The sequence below is a fragment of the Cricetulus griseus genome, chromosome X (genome assembly GCF_003668045.3).
Source record: "Cricetulus griseus strain 17A/GY chromosome X, alternate assembly CriGri-PICRH-1.0, whole genome shotgun sequence".
NCBI lineage: Eukaryota > Metazoa > Chordata > Mammalia > Rodentia > Cricetidae > Cricetulus > Cricetulus griseus.
The window spans coordinates 92,205,927-92,223,748 of NC_048604.1; the positions used below are offsets into that span (position 1 = coordinate 92,205,927).

General features: G+C 37.0%; 1 long non-coding RNA gene across 3 annotated transcripts in view; it reads right to left on the reverse strand.

Moving 5' to 3' along the window:
* LOC107978163 overlaps positions 1-14,534 on the reverse strand; it is a 236,107-nt gene extending 221,573 nt beyond the window's left edge. For all 3 annotated transcript variants that reach the window (XR_004771440.1, XR_003488343.2, XR_003488342.2), the window contains exon 1: positions 14,398-14,534. This is a non-coding gene — a long non-coding RNA (uncharacterized LOC107978163). The remainder of the gene's footprint in view (positions 1-14,397) is intronic.
* Positions 14,535-17,822: the final 3,288 nt, after the last annotated feature.

The following is a 17,822-nucleotide window of genomic DNA, read 5'->3' on the forward strand; positions in this document are numbered from 1 at the left end:
TATGATGTGTTTCTCATATTTTGTTTTTCATTTCATCCTATAGGAATTGGAATATATATTATATAGCACTCAAAAACTTTTGCCTATGTTAATCATATAGAATTGCTATCCTTTGATGCTTCTGTTATAGTAATGATTAGCACAAGGATTTTTCTAAATGAAACAATTCAGAAAGGCTTTTCCCGAAGGTTCTTTAAGATATATTGTCTTCAAAGATGTCATGGCTTGAAGCAGGCTTTGAAGTAAATGACCTCGTTAATCAAGCACAAATGCTACTACAGCAGTTTGAAACTTTATGGATGAAAATGTATTCTGGAAATATTTTGTCAAGGATTTCCAGAAGAATTATTTTATTTAAATTTCAATCAACCATTATATACTGAAGAGTGTGTTCTAAGACCTCCATTGAAACCATGAACAGTTCAAAACCTTCTATACATATTGTTTCTTTTACCTTTATATACACATCTATGATACTGTTTCATTTATACTATAAGGACAGTAGAAAGATAGCAATATCTAGCATTATAATAGAATGATTATTACTAAAACAACCTGTAGAAGAAAAGTCATTTGGATGGGGTTTCTCTGGTTGACCATTGGAAAGCAAAACTGCAAAAATGAACTTGAAGATAGGTGGGGATCACTGTACCTATACTTTTCTTCATAGGCTTCTGTTCTTTTTAATATAGGCAACATTTATCATTCATATGGCAAAAGGAGGAAAATATGTTGACAAATAGCTTGTGTTTATATCAATGATATTATGGTAAATGCAGCACACCACAATGAAAGCAGATACATTAATTTTGGGCAAACCTTAACCACAATAGCACAATAAGTGACTATTGTCTTTGGCCACTGCTTTGTGGTTCTCCTATCATTCCATCAATATTTCACAGCCCAGTGCCTCAGAATTACTCAATCCCAACAAAGTCAATCCCCACAGCTCAGCATCCTTATTCCCTAGAAGCTTTCTCTAACATGGCAATCTCCTGCCCCAGCTCTACAACCCTGCCTATTCTGACATCCTGTTTTATTTTCTTCATAGCAGTGTCACCTCTTGTTTATTGTTGATCTCCTCTACTGGAATGGAAAATGAGAAACCAGGATCCTGTCTGTCTTGTTCTCATGGTATGATCAGAGCCAAGGCTGCCATATCACAGGCACTCAAAAAATATTTGTTGAATTTAATAGAAGCAGCTCAGTGTGTTGCAAATCAATTTGCCAAATATCTGGCTCTCCAAATAGAAGCTGATTCACTGCTTGAAATTTTAATGAAGAAGTCCTAAAAATGGTAAGTAAAAGACAAAATGGCATGCCAAAATATCCAAAAGAATTCAATGAAAATGGAAAAGAATCTCATTTGCACTTCCAAAATGTTTTATAAAAGGAAATTTTCTTCTTACTAAATGCATTTGTAAAATATACAGCTACTCTACCAGTCTTAGTTTGCAACAAATTGAATATCCCTCAAGATGCTGTCAGGGAGACAGAATGAAAATTTTTATGCAAAGCTTTATAGAAGTCTTCTGAAGATGTTAGGATCATCTCCTTCAATATTAATCTCAGCCAGCTTTAGATTTAATGAGGATACAAATGTTGGTAGGTAGACATATTTGGTAAGTTGGGCCAATGGATCCTTTGAGAATATTACTACTTAAGAAAATGACTGTTCGGCTAATTGATTCATCAATTAAGGAAAATCTTATTGTAGACTTAGAACTCCTTAGTCCCATACTGTATTGTGTGAACTTGAAGTCCAATAACTTGCCTAGGGAAACATGGGTAGTAACTACAGAGCTAAGCCTTGAGATTCACACATTTAAATTTAGAGTTATAACTTTTAACAGCAAAGTTTCCTTCCTGCTCAGAAGTCCCTCAGTAGTCTAAGATTTTGTATATAAGGTTCTAATATGTCTAGAATGCCATATAAAGTATCTAGTAATTTAAATAAAGCAGGAATTGAATAATTAATGTCCTTAGTGAGCAAAGAAAGTAATGAGAATAGATAGTTGAGGCTATGTTTTGCTCAGGCTTGCTCAGGAATATGTTTCACAAAGGCTGAATTTTGTAGAGGGATTATAGTGATTTACAAAAGTTAGATGTGAAAACTTCATCATGTATATTCAGCATCTATGGAAGTCAGTGTGAAGGTCATAATGGGTAGGAATAGAGTAAACTTTACAGAGGAAACCTTAAATGTTCCTAAGTTTCCAATATTGGCGCATAGTGACCTCTGTAATTTTTGAACTGAGATAAAGAAATAACAGCTTAGTGCTATGTGCTACATGAGACATGTCTAAGACAAAGTGTGTTCCTTCATGTCCATCACCTGGTATGGACATTCTATACTGACAGTTCCTTTTTAAATATTCAGCTGTGTCCTGGGAGTATAGGTTCATATAAGTCATTCTGTTTCATTTGGTTTTTTATTTTAAAAATTGTAATAATACTAACAATTCTCTCTCAGATCTCTGATTTGAACTGGCCCTCACAAGTTTTTAGACTATCTTTTAGTTGTTTTCTTTACTAGAAAATAGATTCTTCTCTCATACATCCTGACCAGTTTCCTTTCCCTTTAGTCCTCCCATCCCCCCAACCTCCCAACTCCTCCAGAACCACTGCCCCTCTGTCTCCTTCCAGAATAGAGCAGGCCTCCAAGAGACAGCAACCAAACTTTACAAAACAAAATACACTAGAACAAGGCAAAACTCTTCATGCCAAGGCTGGACAAGGCAACCCAACAGGAGGAAAAAAGTCCTAAGAGCAGACAAAATAGTCAAGTACACACTCACTTTCACAATTAGGAGTCCCAGAAAAACACCAAGGTAATCACCACAATGTATATGCCACATCACTGCCTGGGAGTACATGTGAACCCCAGTGGCCTATGTTCTCCTGATATCCTCCACCCCCTCTGATTGTTACAATCTTTCTGCCGGCTCTTCAGTGGTATTTGTTGACTCCCTAGGGGAGCTATCTGATGGAAAATTCCAATTTAGTCTCTCTCTCTGGATAACATCTGGCTGTGCTTCTCTGTATCTGCTCCCATCTGCTGCCAGAGGAAGCCTCTCTGATGATGACTGGACAAGGCAATGAATTGGTAAATATAGCAGAATATTATGCAGAAACATTTCATTGATTTTTTTGGCCAGTTATTTTTGTTCCCCTGTAGGTCTGTAGATTATTCAGCCTCTTGGTGCTAGCCATCTATGCAGTGTCAGGCATGGGCTCCGTCTCAAGGTGAGGGACTCAAGTTAGACTTGTGGTTGGACATTCCCACAAGTTCTGCATCACCATTACCCCAGCATAGATTTTGGTCAGGACAGATGGTAGGTCGAATATTTTGTGGTTGGATTGATGTCCCAGTTCTACCACTGGAAGCTTTGCCTGGTTACAGAGGATGACAGGTTCAGACTCCAGTTCCTTTATTGGAGTCCTCACTAGGATCACCCTTAGAGATTCCAGGAAGTTTCCATTGCAGTAAGTTTCCACAGCAAACCCCAAATGCCCCCCAATTCCAGGCATTTCTCCCCACACTCTCTCTCTCCATTCCATTTCCCTGCACACTTAATCCCTTCCATTTCTGTCCCCACATGCCTCTACTCCATGTACACAATCTGTACTATTTTTCCTTCCCAGGGAGATTCATCCTCTCTGCTGGAGCCTTCCTCTTTACCCCTTCAATGTTATGTATATGGGTGTTTTCCTTGCATATGTGTCTGTACCACACAGGTGCCTGATGCCTACAGAGGAGGTCAGAAGAGGTGTCAGATCTCAAAGATCGAGAGTCACAGACAGTTGCAAGCCACCATATCAGTGCTGGAAACCAAACCTAGGTCCTCTAAGCACTAACAAGTGCTCTTAACCAATGAGCCATCTCTTCAGTCCCTGAACCCCCAAAATTTTAAATGATTTTCTCCAGGCCACTGAGTTGATTACTGTGTAGTTACACACATGAAACTAAGTGTCCACTTTCTAAGTCCAGACTTCTCTTATTATTATCAGTGGTTTTACTCATTTTAACACTAGAACTATTTTTTTTCTCCTGAGTCAGATTTTTTGTAACATCAATACTTGGGAATTGACAAAAGCTACCTTTCATTAATATAAATTTATTTTCTGAGTACCATATGCAACACCTGTTGAGACCATTGATTAAAAAGAAAAAATACCTTTTTCAGAATTATTTTAATTGGATGTTATAAATGACAAATCAGTTTCAGCATCATTTTTTACAAAGTACTGAGGAATACTTGATTATCTGTGGAAAGTAGTTGCAAGTGTTTAACAGGTTTTTGTTTGTTTTTTTTGGGTTTGGGGGGGTTGTTTGGGTTTTGGTTTTTTGAGACAGAGTTTCTCTGTCTAGCCTTGGCTGCCCCAGTACTTGATTTGTAGACCAGACTGGCCTTGAACTCAGAGATCTGCCTGCCTCTGCATCCTGAGTGCTGGGATTGAAGGTGTGCATCACCATTGCCCAGGTGGTTATCAGTTTTTAATAATTCTCCTTGTATCCCCAATATAACTAAATCAAATTTCTGTTCTTAAGCCAAAGTTTAGAAGCTACAGTGCTTAAAAAACTATGTTATTCTTTCCACCGCCTATACATTTCTGGCTGCTACTTAATTTAACTTAAAAGAAATCAGCAACTAATAAACTAGATTAAGGTCTATGAAAAAGAGGCAACGGAAGGGAGAAGACAGAGGAGGAATATGGGAGAAAGTGACTGTTAGAGAATGGAAAGAAGGAAAGAAATAAAAAACTTCCAATTTTACCTGGACACATGGGGAAGGGTCTAGGCCTGGCCCAGGATGATGTGGTAGACTTTGGGGAGCCCCTTTTGAGGGCCTTACCCTGCCTGGGGAGTGGAGGGGGGTGGCTAGGGGCAGGTGGGATGCTGGGGGGAGGAGAGGGAGAGGGAGAAGGGATTGACATCTGAAGCAAGCTTGTTCCTAATTTGAACTAATAAAATAAAATAAAACAAATACTTCAATTTAAAGCCTAGTGCAATTCATTCTAAATTAACTCAGCAAATAAGCAAATTTATTGGTTTATAAAAATATATTTATGATCCTGAAGTTCAAAGCATTTCATCCTGAAGGCGATGCTTTTAAGAGCTTTGTGAGGACTTCCAAATCTGAGTTGAGTGATTTTCATTTTATCTTCAACGCAGTGTTTTAAGAAAACTAAAATTGACTTTGCTCAATCAACCTAAAACTCAAGGTCAGGGACAACGACTTTTAAGATTACAAAAAGCACTTCCGTAACTGCCCACCTCAGACAGAGGTGGCTAAGGGGCAGAGAGGGATGCGATTAAGCCAGAGAAAGGAGAGACCAGAAAAGATGAAGAGCAGAAAGCATGAAAACTCAGGGATAGCATGAGGAAAGAATAAAAAGGGAAGAGACAAGAAAACAAGAGATCTGTCCTCTGAAGGCCTGAGCTTCCTGGGACATTCTTGCTATTCTGAGTCTTCCTTGTGTGAGTAGATACCAACTTTATGCAAAACCCAGCTTAAGAATTTTGTTAAATGCCATATTGCATTTCTAGACTATTTAGAGAAAAATAAATACGTTATCAAATCCAAACCTGAAATACAGGAAGTAAACATAACAGGAAATGAGGAAAGTGGGCCTGAGATGAGAAAGTGGCATTTGCACAATTCCACCTAAAGGCAAACCTTGAGTTTAAATGCAGACCTTCTGATCATTTGGTATGTGTCTGGCTTATTGCTTTATGTAGCTTCATAGGGTACTGCCTGTTTGGACATTAACTTTTGCTTGCATTGAGAGATTTCTCCAGCAAACTATATAAAAGCAAACTGAAAACAAAATACCATTATCCAAGTTAATGAAGCATGTTTTTTAGATGACTAAATCAATAAATTGGCTAGAGCTTAAAAATCAACACAAAAGAAATAGCCCTTGTAAAAATGAAGCTTTTCTTAAACATTAATTGAGTCACCAGGGTTTTAGAGACTTTTGTTTAAACAGGCCTCGTTTTGCTGGTTTAGACGTATTTATGCTTTTTTTTTTTTATTCTTTAAGGATTTCCCATAAATGAGACATGCAGTCATTTTATAAAGAAGATAAATTGGGCTGTTAAAAGTAGCCCAGAATCCTATTCTTCATGTCTGTTTGCCCTCTCATGCCATATCACTTCCTGGAAGTATTAATAGTTGCATTTCATTTTCCTATATAAATATTTAAGAACTGTAATTTTGCCCAGTTGACATTGGCAGTGCCTATGTACAGGGATGTTTCATTATCTGCTCCTTGAATCAACATAATCTTGTCAAACTTTGTCTCCAATAAATAGGGCAGGCTGTATTTGGAATATTTTAATAACCAAGCATAGTCATATTGCTTTCAATCATAGCCTGCTTGCAAATCCCCAACTAAGAGTTGCAGTTACATGGAACAATAACCGTGAGAAGTGTGCCAATATATTTTCATTAGTCAATGACACCCAGCTGCAGAGAGACATTAGGCTGTGTACTTTAAAACCTAACGCTCCCTTGTGGCAGTACCACAGCAGGCCAGATTGGCTTCACCAAACCTTCCTGCCATTGTTCATTGAATGCTCCAGCTGGGTTGAGTTCATCATAAACAGTAAGTCTGCAATTTTTCAATTCCACATTAGGCTTGGATTCAAAGCCTATTGTAATGTTACTGGGAAAGGAGACAAAGAGAATGTCATCGGGTAGCTATTGTTTAAAGTGCTTCCTCTCCCCCTGTTATTATGGGTCATTTGTAAAAAGATAATTGATCTATGGAAACTTTGGAAACAATGATCAGTTTGGCATTGCTTTGGGTTTTCCCTTGGTCTTTTAATTTTTTAACTACACTCTCAAAGAAAAGTCAGTTTTTAAATGTTCCAGATCAAAGTAAGCCAAATGGGAACACTTGGATGGAAACAAACACTTCAAATCCGAAGCAGCTGCATTTTATAGGTTTGTCTTCATTAGCTTACCAGTTTTTCTTAAGCTCCTTCCTCAGTCATCTTTTTTGGGTTGGCCTGATTCTTCTTTCTTTTCAATTTGGTTTGAGACAGAGTTTTACTCTGTAGTCCAGGCTAGCCTTTAACCCTGTGCTTCTTTCTTCCCATGTCTTCTAAGCATTGAGATTGAAGGAATGTGCCATCATATCATCTTCTATTCTTCTTAAAAAGCAAAGATACTGAAATGACCCTTTTCCATGTTAGATGAATCACCATCTTTTAGGAAAATACCGGTACCCCATCTCTCCACATCTCTCTGCATCTCTCCCATTGTGTTTGTTTCTTTGTTTATTTTAATTGGTTCTCAGCACCTCATTTAGGTTTCTTCCCATTCCTGTCCCACTCCATACCCTTACAAGACCATAAAGACAGCAATGACTAAATGGCCTGTGCTGGAAGAACATCAGTGTTACCCACTGTGGTGGAAATCCCAGCCAGATGGGCATCCCAGCTTCTGAGGAAGGAGGCTATTCCAGGAACAATACATAAACATGGTTTTACTGATACTATACCAGGATATAAAGCTAGCCACAAATGACTTCCCAGAACTTCAAGGTTTGCCTAGCCTGATGACATCATTCTTTCGTGTCAGGTCTACAGTTTATATGTCAGCATTTCTTGTCTCTAACCAAATATTAAAACATATAGTTTAAAACGTGCACACACACATGCATGCACACACATGTGCATGCACACATGTGTACACATGCACACATTCACAGACACACTCATGCACAAGAGTAGACCTGCCCAATGCATGCACACACACAGAGCTCTCTTCCCCACAGATATTAATGTAATTTTTCTAGAGCGAATCTAGGAATGGGTATTTATTTTTAAGGCTGCCACAGACATCTCCCATGTATCCCTAGGATTGAAACACTGGTAGGAAACATTTATAGAAATCTTAACTAAAGACAGCTAAATCCTGGTCCCTTAATTTGTCTAGTCCTTGTAGATAATGCTTTCAACAATTACAAAAGCAGTCTCAGAAAAAGAGAGGAAGAGAAAAGAAGACAGGAGGAAATGAGGGAATAATAGGGGGAGCAAGGGATTGAGAGGAAAGATGAGAGGTAGGGGAAGAACAAAGGGAATGAGACTGGCCAATTTTGCTACACACCTGGACAGAGTTTCCTTGCATTGCATTTTCTCATGGAACATTCCCAACTTGGATCATTGTGAGAGATTGTGAATATAAGGAGTGTGCAGAACTTGAAATTGTTTAGAATCATGAAAGAATTAGCTAGGTACCAGACTCCAAGCTAAAAGGGAGCAGTTGCTGCTAAGAATTAGATAATCAGTGCTCTGAAGGAATGCTAAGCCAATTTGGTAAAATACCTTGAATTTTCAAAGAAACTTAAAACTTAAAAATTTTTAAACTCTCCCAAGTTTGGAACATGGGGTCATTTAATTTCTGAAAATTAAAAAATACATTATCACTGGCCTCAGACTCTGGCCAATATGTAGTATACAAATTCTATGGAACATAATTTAAATGAACAAATCAAGCACATTCTAAGTATTAAATCATTGCTAGAAATACAGTAGATAAATAACTAAAGGAACGCTCAATAAAAAAATCCAGTTTAATCAGGTTATTTTTAAATAATGGGGTGGGGAGATGAAAGAAACAGAAGCCTTCGAAGACCATAGGAACATTCTACTGATACAGCAAATAGTTAGGATTCTGAATTCCATATCCAGGTTCTACACTGGCACCAAAGCAAAACCAGCATTGTCTCTGAAGTTCAAAATATTTGTATGCTTGATAGCAAAAGCTATACCTTGGATAACAAAAGCAATGGCAGGTAAAGTGATGATGTCACATAACTTAAATGGTGAACATTAAATGGCCATAATAAATAATTTTAGGGGTTTTTGTTTGATTTTTTCACTCTTTGTGGGCTCACCACCCAACTCCCAGATAAATACACAGAGAGTTATTCTTTCTTATGGATGCCTAGCCTTAGTTTGGTTTGATCCTAGCTAGCTTTCTATCTTAAATTATCCCATTTCTCTTTAACTATGCTTGCCTCTGGGCTTTTTGCATATATATATATATATATATATGTATATATATATATATATAATATATATATATATATATATTTCTTTTCTTCTTACTCTGTGGCTAGCTGTGTGGCTGAGTGGCTGGCCCCTGGAATCCTCCTCTCTCATTTTTCTCATTCCACCCTCCTCTTTTGAGCCCAGATTTCTCCTCCCATTATTCTCTCTTCCTGGCAGCCCTGCCTATCCCTCTCCCGACTAGCTATTGGCCATTCATCTCTTTATTAGACCAATCAGGTGTTTAGGGCAGGCAAAGAAACACAGCTTTTAAAGTTAAACAATGCAACAGAAAAGAATGCAACACATCTTTGATTCATTAAACAAATATTCCACAGCATAAATGAATGTAACATATCTTAAACTAATATTCTATGACAATATTTAAAATACTCTGGATTTGTGACTCAGGCTGAGGAATGAAACTGTGTCATAGAAACCACTGAATTCCTGTGATGAATGGCACACTGATCAAAGAGCTGTAGGTGAAGAAAGACATGGCTCTACTATTTAAAATCAACTGAAACAGAACCTAATCAGATGAAATTTTTCAGGAGCTTCCCTTGGCTTTAAAACAAAACTAAAGATAATAAATATTTAGTGAAAGAAATATAGCAAACTAAACATACAAAGAGAACTCAAGAAGGGAGGGCATTATGATTGTGAAAAAACATTCATTCCCCCAAACCATATATGTAAAAGTCAACTTTTCAAATCAACTGTATATTACATGAAACCATACAAAACTGTCAATGTTTTTACATTCTTAAATACAAATTAAAAACACAAATAGATGTTTATTATTCAGTTCACTGTTTCCATGACATTGCTTTTCTAGTCCTATTCCCTATCTCTCCCCATTCATTGGACTATATTCTAGTTCCTTTGCTGGTCATTCCATCTCTACCAGACCTCTGAATGTTAATTCCCTAAGGTCTGGGTTCTGCCTCTCTTTCCTAAGTATTTACATAAAACTTATATAGAAATATCTTATACATAATGCTCAAATTTATATCTCCATCCCAAATTGTAGGGGAAATGCTGGCCACGCCTACTTGGAGGCTATCACAGGTGACACAGACCGTGCACAATTGGGCATGGTCAGAGTGACGTATCAAGACTTTATATATGAGGGTCGCACACATGCAGCTCTCTCTGTTCCCTGACCTGCCTGGTTGTACAGGACTGAGTCCATCGAGTGAGTGCTTTCCTAATAAACATCTGCTCATCAAACTTGCTCTGACTCCATTTTGATCTGCATTAATTGCGTTTCACCATACCAAATTTTCTAATTACTAGTTTTAGGTATATAATTGATAACTTGTTTTTCTTGTCAGCCAACTTATCCCAGTCATACCAAACATATTGCATTATGACTCAAGGCCTTGGTCATTCTATAAATCTACCTTTCTCTCTTTACCATTTTAACAAATGCTAATTCAAGCCACAACTCATTAAGTCAAAATCTATGAGTCATCCTCAACACCCTTCAAACTGTGACCAATTTCTGGTGACTCTAGAGCAGTGGTTCTCAACCTTCCTGATGCTGTGACCCCTTAATAGAGGTTCTCATATTGTGGTGACCTCCAAGCATAAAATTATTTTTCTTGCTAACCCATATATGGCTACAATTTTGCTACCTTTATGAATCATGATGTAAATATCATTGTTTTCCACTGGTCTTAGGCAATCCCTGTGAAAGGGTTTCTTGCGGTCATGGCCCATAGGCCGAGAACCACTGCTCTAGAGCATTGGTACTTCTGCTTGCTTTTAATTACTAATGCTCAATTGAACTAAAACTCTTGAGACTGGAATACTCCAGGAAATCCAAAGATATGGCCTCCCATGCTTCAGATTTATTATTTATTATCATAATTGCTTTATTTTCAAAAGAATGTTTACAAGTTACTATATTTTAAGACAGTACAGTATACATCAGAGACTAAATATTGGATATAAACCTCCAATAAAGTTGAAATGAATCAATACTGGGTCAAGATACTTTTTATTTGTGTATGCATTTATGTGGGAGATGTGATGTGTGTGTGTCTGAGAATATGTGTCTGTGCACTCAGAGACCAAAGTGTATGTCTGTTGTGGGATATTTACACACTGTGTGAGAGTTTATTGCTGTGATTTGTGTAATAAAAAGCTGGATGGCCAATAGTTAGGCAGGAGGTAGATGAGAAACTTCTGGGCAGAGAGAGAGAGCAAGTGAGAAAGAGGAGATGAACCTAGGTGCACAGGAGAAGTGAGGAAACACTGAGAGGAAATAGGATGTGCAAGATGGAAGATAAGTAACACCTCATGATAGAACATAGATTAATATAAGCAGGTTAATTTAAGTTATAAGAACTAGTGGGACAACTGCATGATAGAACATATATTAATATAAGCAGGTTAATTTAAATTATAAGAACTAGTGGGACAAACCTAAGCTAAGGTCAAGCTTTCATAACTAATAAGTCACTGTGTCATTATTTGTGAGCTGGTAGCCCAAAGAAAAAAATTGACTACATGTGTCCTACCCTGTCACTCTATAACTTATTCCTTTGAGACAGGGTCTTTCATTGTACTTTTGGTTAGGCTAGTTAGCTACAGAGTTCCCAGGCTTTGTCTCTGCTCTCAACTCTGACCCAGTACTGAGGTTACAGTTAGACATAGCCACGGTTAACTTTTATCTTGATCCTAGGAATTAAAACTCAGATTCTCGTGCTTATTCAACAAATGCTATTACCAGCTGAGTCAATCCACCAGCCTACATGATACTTCATTAGTTGGAACTTTTCAATGACTTCTTGCCCCACACTGAAAATGATATAAGCTCCTTGATATTATCAAAAGTCAAAGATGGGACAGATGGCTCTTGGTTAACTCTTGTACTATTCTCTATATCTGCACTATGGTCATGTTGGCTCTCTTCTTATTCTTCCAATAAGGCAATGTCTTTCCTGCTTTTAGTCCTTTCTTCAAAATAATTTGTCTGACTGGGAAGCATTTTCTCCAACATTCACCTCAATTCTTCACCATCTCACACTTTAATGACAGAACTTGGAGACACTCAATTTATGTCTTAGTGAATTACAAAAAAATTATCTTTGAAATCCCAAATGACATCAAGAGCCTTATGATAATGCCCTGAGTCTGTGGAAGATTGTTAGGTATTTTTTCCATTAATAAAGTAAAGGGTGAACGAACTCCACTGTCATGTACTGACTTTAAAGGTAATATATTCTATGTCTAGTGATGAGGACACTAAGATCTAAAAATAACTAAGTTAATTTGCCACATCACAATAAACAACATATAGCGTTTAATTTTCACTAATCCTCTTTTTCAAACAGGATGCAGAGGTTGTTGGCTTTTGAAATACAACAAGCTGGATTGTTTCAAGGAGGCAAAGATAAACATTTAGTCAAGAAAGTAATTCAAAATGCATATATTAGTAGGTAGGCAGATGACAACAACAAATGAGAATCTGAGCTATAGAATACTAATTTTTCCTTTTATGTTTTGAGATTACAATCATTTCTCCTTCTGTTTCCTCCCTCCAAACTTTCAAATGTACCTCCCCTTGCTCTCTTTCAAATTAATGGCTTCTTTTCTTTAATAGTTGTTGTTTCTCTCTCTCTCTCTCTCTCTCTCTCTCTCTCTCTCTCACACACACACACACACACACAAACACACACACATATGCAATCACACACATATATATAGATAGATACATACATACACACATACAGTGGTGTAAAGATCAAATACTGGTATACTAGTAATACAGATAATACTGATCTTATAACAGCAACATGGAGCTGTTCATCCCTTTTGCATTTTGAAGAATAATTTGAGGATAAATGTATTGTGTTCTTTGGAGGCATTTTACAATTCTCCACTGAGTCTTTTTTGCCCTGTGAATTTTACATATATATATGAATACATGTTTTCAAGGATGATCATTGGGTATTGGATAACTAATTGGTGTACTCGTCCCTGGGAAAGACTATGATTTTAGGTATATTTACATTCAGTACCGCAGATGGGAAGACACTATTCATGAAAATCACTTCTTTTGATTCATAAACCCTAGGTCTTGCAATGTCACAGTATTTTTGTTAGTAAATTGGCTCAGTATCCAATAGAACGAACAAAATGGTCATCCCCCAAGGACATAGTGAAACAGCTGCTGCATGTAGGTTCTAGAGTAAATCTTGACAGAAAGACCTCAAACTAAAGAACCTTTTTCCCCAATTCAAACCAAGCTATTAAGCTGAAATAAATAAGGAAGTCACTATAGGACAAGAAACAGCTGGCTGAGAATAGTGGCTAAGATTTAGACTAAATAAACTACTTCCCAAGAGACCCTAAAAATTAATGTTTGACAGTCTGGGGGTTAAATGGATAATACAGCAAGTAGTTTGGTGGACATGTTCATTTAATTTCTGGGGCAGGAATCTGAGGATTTTCCCAGGAGTCTCCAAAAAAGACTGTAATAAAGAGAACCTAATATTTATATTGTCAACATACCTTATTTAATACCTTCACCATAAATAGAAATAGAACTATTTTAGTTTAAAAAAACATTCAAAACTAGAAAGTCAACAGTAGAAAGTTCAGGAAACATTCATTTATATAGCCTAATTAGGACCAAGTCTGAAAATTTAAATTTCATTCTCATTTCATAATTAGGCTATGTAGAAACCAGCAGATGTCATAAGTACAAGATACCTTATTCAGCACACAGAGGATACAACTGAGTAAGAATCTTTTAAGAAGAAAGCTGAAAGAGAATGGTGATTTAACTCTAATAAAAATCGTGCTTATGGAACATTTGCTAAATGGGACAATATGTAATAATGCTTCCAACTCTCAAAACATCATGAAGAATATCAAGCTATCCTCTTTAATAAAAATAGTCAAAAATAGTCAAGACAAAAAGAATCCTTTTTCAAAAGTTATTTCAGTATAATTGATTTTACCTAAAATGACCTCAATCTCTTCTAAGCTAAATTAAATCTCTTGTCATTCAAAAACCCCAAAACCAAAGCATCCAGTTTCAGTCATAAAGGAGAATGAAGTCACATTGTAGAAAAATGAATGCAGGTGGAGATAACAATAGTAAGTAAATTAAAACAGTCTCAGACAGAGAAATATCACATTTTTTTCTTTCACATGTAGATCCTAGATACACACACACACACACACACACACACACACACACACACACTTATTTGTGTTGTATTGGTCACTGTTTTATTGCTGTGAAGAGATAACATGACCAAGGTAATTCTTATAAAAGGAAGCATTTAATTGTATTTCATTGGGGACTTACTCACAGTTTCAGAGGTATAGTTCATTATCTGTTACCATCATGGCAGAGAACATAGTAACATGCAGACAGTCACTGGATCAATAGCTGAGAAAGACATCCTGATCTAAAGACAGAGAGAGGCATGGCATGAGCTTTAAAACCTCAAAAGTACACCCCTAGTGATTCACTTCCTCCAACAAGGCTATGTCTCTGGATCCTTCTAATCCTATCAGAGTTCCATTCATGATGACTAAGCATGCAAATATATGAGCCTGAGCATGCCATTTTTATTCAAACCACATTTGTACACTGAATTTGAAAATATAAGCAAAACGTGTAGTGGAATAAAGAAGACTATTGGAAGGGTGAAGGGAGAAAAAGCAAAGGGTTTGGGGGAAGATATGTTTAAAGTACATCATATTCTTGTATAAAAGCATCCTTCGGAAACCTAATTCTGGATACAATGAATAAGTGCTAAGAAAAAAGTAATAAAACCAAACTAGGCAAAAGTACATCACTGGGATAAATTGTGGATTTAAAAAGATAATGTCAAAAAAGCTTTAAAATTTCATAACTTTCAAGAGGGAGCTAGGAGAATGCGAAGGGGAGAAGAGGAGGTGTGAGGAGGATATGAGGGAGCAGGAAGTTTGAGTTGGGGGAAGAATAGAGGAGAGCAAGATAAGAGATATCATAATACAGGGAGCCATTATAGGTTTAAAAAGAATTCAGGCACTAGGGAAATATCTGTAGATCAGGAAATATCTGTAGATCTACAATGATGACACCAACTAACAATCTAAACAAAAGAGAGGTTACCTTAAATGCCCTCCCCTGGTAATGAGATTGATGACTGACTTATATGCCATCGTATAGCCTTCACCCAGCAGCTGGTGGAAGTGGAAGAAGACACCCACAGGTGAACACTGAACTGAACTGGAATCCAGTTGCAGAGAAGGAGGAGTGATGAGCAAAGTGGTCAAGACCAGGCTGGTGAAACCCACAGAAGCAGCTGACCTGAACAAGGGAGAGCTCTTGGTTCCCAGACTGATAGCTGGGGAAACAGCATGGGACTGATCTGACCCCATGAACATGGGTGTCAGTGAGGAGACCTCAGAAATCTATGAGGCCTTTTGTAGTAGATCAGTACTTATCCCTACAATAGGAATAGACTTTGGGAGCCCATTCCACATAGAGGGATACTCCCTGAGCCTAGACACAATAGGGTGGGCTTGGCCCTATCCCAAAGGATATGACAGATTCTGAAGACCTCTATGGAAGGCCTCCCCTCCCTGGGGAGCAGAAAGGGTATGGGATAGGTAGGGTGTTAGTTTGGGGGGGGGCAGTGGAGTAGGGGAGACAGAGGGAACTGGGATTGATGTGTAAAATAATCTTGTTTCTAATTTAAATAAAAATGGAGAGAAAGAAAAAATTCATAACTTTCAGCTCACTGTAGTTGGGTAGATTCTATTTCATTCTTAGGTAGAAATCTATCCAAAACCACATAACCAGAAATAAAGAGAAAGCTTTTGGGGTCAGTGTTTATTTCTATGTTCTATTATTTCTATATAAAAAATTTAGATAATTGGTCTGACAAGAGGGGAGTAAATATTATGATATATCAGCAACTGTTATTTTTTAATTTTTCTCCCTAGATTTTACGTTTTAAATTCTGATGTTGGGATGCATTACTGAGTGTATATGTCTGTGCAGCACGTGTGTGTGTGTGTGTGTGTGTGTGTGTGTGTGTGTGTGTGTGTGTGTGTGTGTGTGTGTATGCACGCAAGGGGAGCGATTGTTGTACATGCACTTCACCACTAATCTTCATACCCAGTCCTATTGGCTATTTTTAGTGGTACATGTCTTTTACATTGTTGAATTACCTCTTTCTAGGTTATTTCCCTTCAGGGAAGATCTAGGTGAGATTTAAGAAAACTGTAAAGCAATAGTCTCCTGGTAGGAGAGAGCTGTAATCAAAATCTCAGCCATTAAGTGAACAAATAACAAATTCTAGAAAGATTGGGGACAAAAAGGATCCACCAGTTTTTTATACATTCGCATAACTAAACAATATGCATACATATATACTTTTAAATATAATAATTGCCTCTCCTAAGAATGCTCATTTGCATTGCAACACCTGATAATGCATGGTCTCCAGAGACATCACTGTTCCTATATTGGTACCATTCATTTTTTCAATCTATTTGGTAGACTAAATTTCCTTTTTTAAAACCTCTAAATTCAGATCTGACTGTTGGTATTGTTACCAAAGAAAGTAGAATGGGATTATTTTTGAGAGAAATTAACCAGTGGATGATTCAAATATCTCAAAAACTGCTGGGCTCTTACCCAGATCTGACAAGCATTCACCATTGGGAATGTCAGAAGGGAAAAATTCAAAAATTTATTACATCCTGCCAAGAAGTAGAGAATTTAAGCAGATCTGACCACAGAGAAATTTCATCCCTTAGATTCTGGTAGCAAGTGATGGATTCCTAAAGGGCTATAGGAGTAGATAAGAAAAGGTAAAGCAGTAAGAACTTAAAAGAAAGAAAAGTCTGAGAATTGCTATGATTGCTTATACAGGAAAACTAAAATATCAACTAGCATGTTAATAGCCTTAATGAGAGTGCACCAAGAGTGGAACCATATTACAATATACTAGTAACAAAGAACATATGTTACCATATAAAGATACTGTTTAAAATAGCAACAAAGCACATGAGATATGTGGTAGGAAACTTGTACTATATTCTAATAAAATTACAAAATACAGCTATATGAAGACACTAATAAAAAGATAAATAAATGGATAGCAGTACAGTCTGTCTTTTGTCATTAAGTCAATCTACAGATTCAATTGAATCTTCATTTTAAAAGTCCAAGTAAGTTTTTAAAAATATCTAACAAATTGTGAGGGTAGAGTTGTGACGTGGCAGAACAAAACTAGCCATGATACTTATGATAAAAGACAAAGTATAGAAACTCAAAAGACATGTTAAAATCTTATATATAACATCACATTTAACATATTATAGATAACGATATGAAGAGGGATAGGCCAAATGCTACAGTAAAACAGAGAGCCTAAAACAGATTCATGCTTAAATAGAAACTCAGTATACAGCCACAGTCACTAGAATTGGGGAAGTATTTGGATGATTGAAAACATATACAGAAATAATTGGTTAGCCATATAAAGAAGTGTATTCCTTTTTTCTGTCTTAGTTTGTTTCCTGATGCTGTGATTTAAAAAAAAAGACATTGACCAAAATCAACTTGGGGAGAAAAGGGTTATTTTGGCTTGAATATCTTCAGACATAGCCCAGTGCAGGAGGCCAAGGCTGGAGCTGATGCAGAGTCCATGGAAGACTTCAACTTACTGGCTTGCTCTTTGTGGTTTACTCATCCTGCTTTCTTATACACCCTAGGTCCAGGTGCTCAGAGATG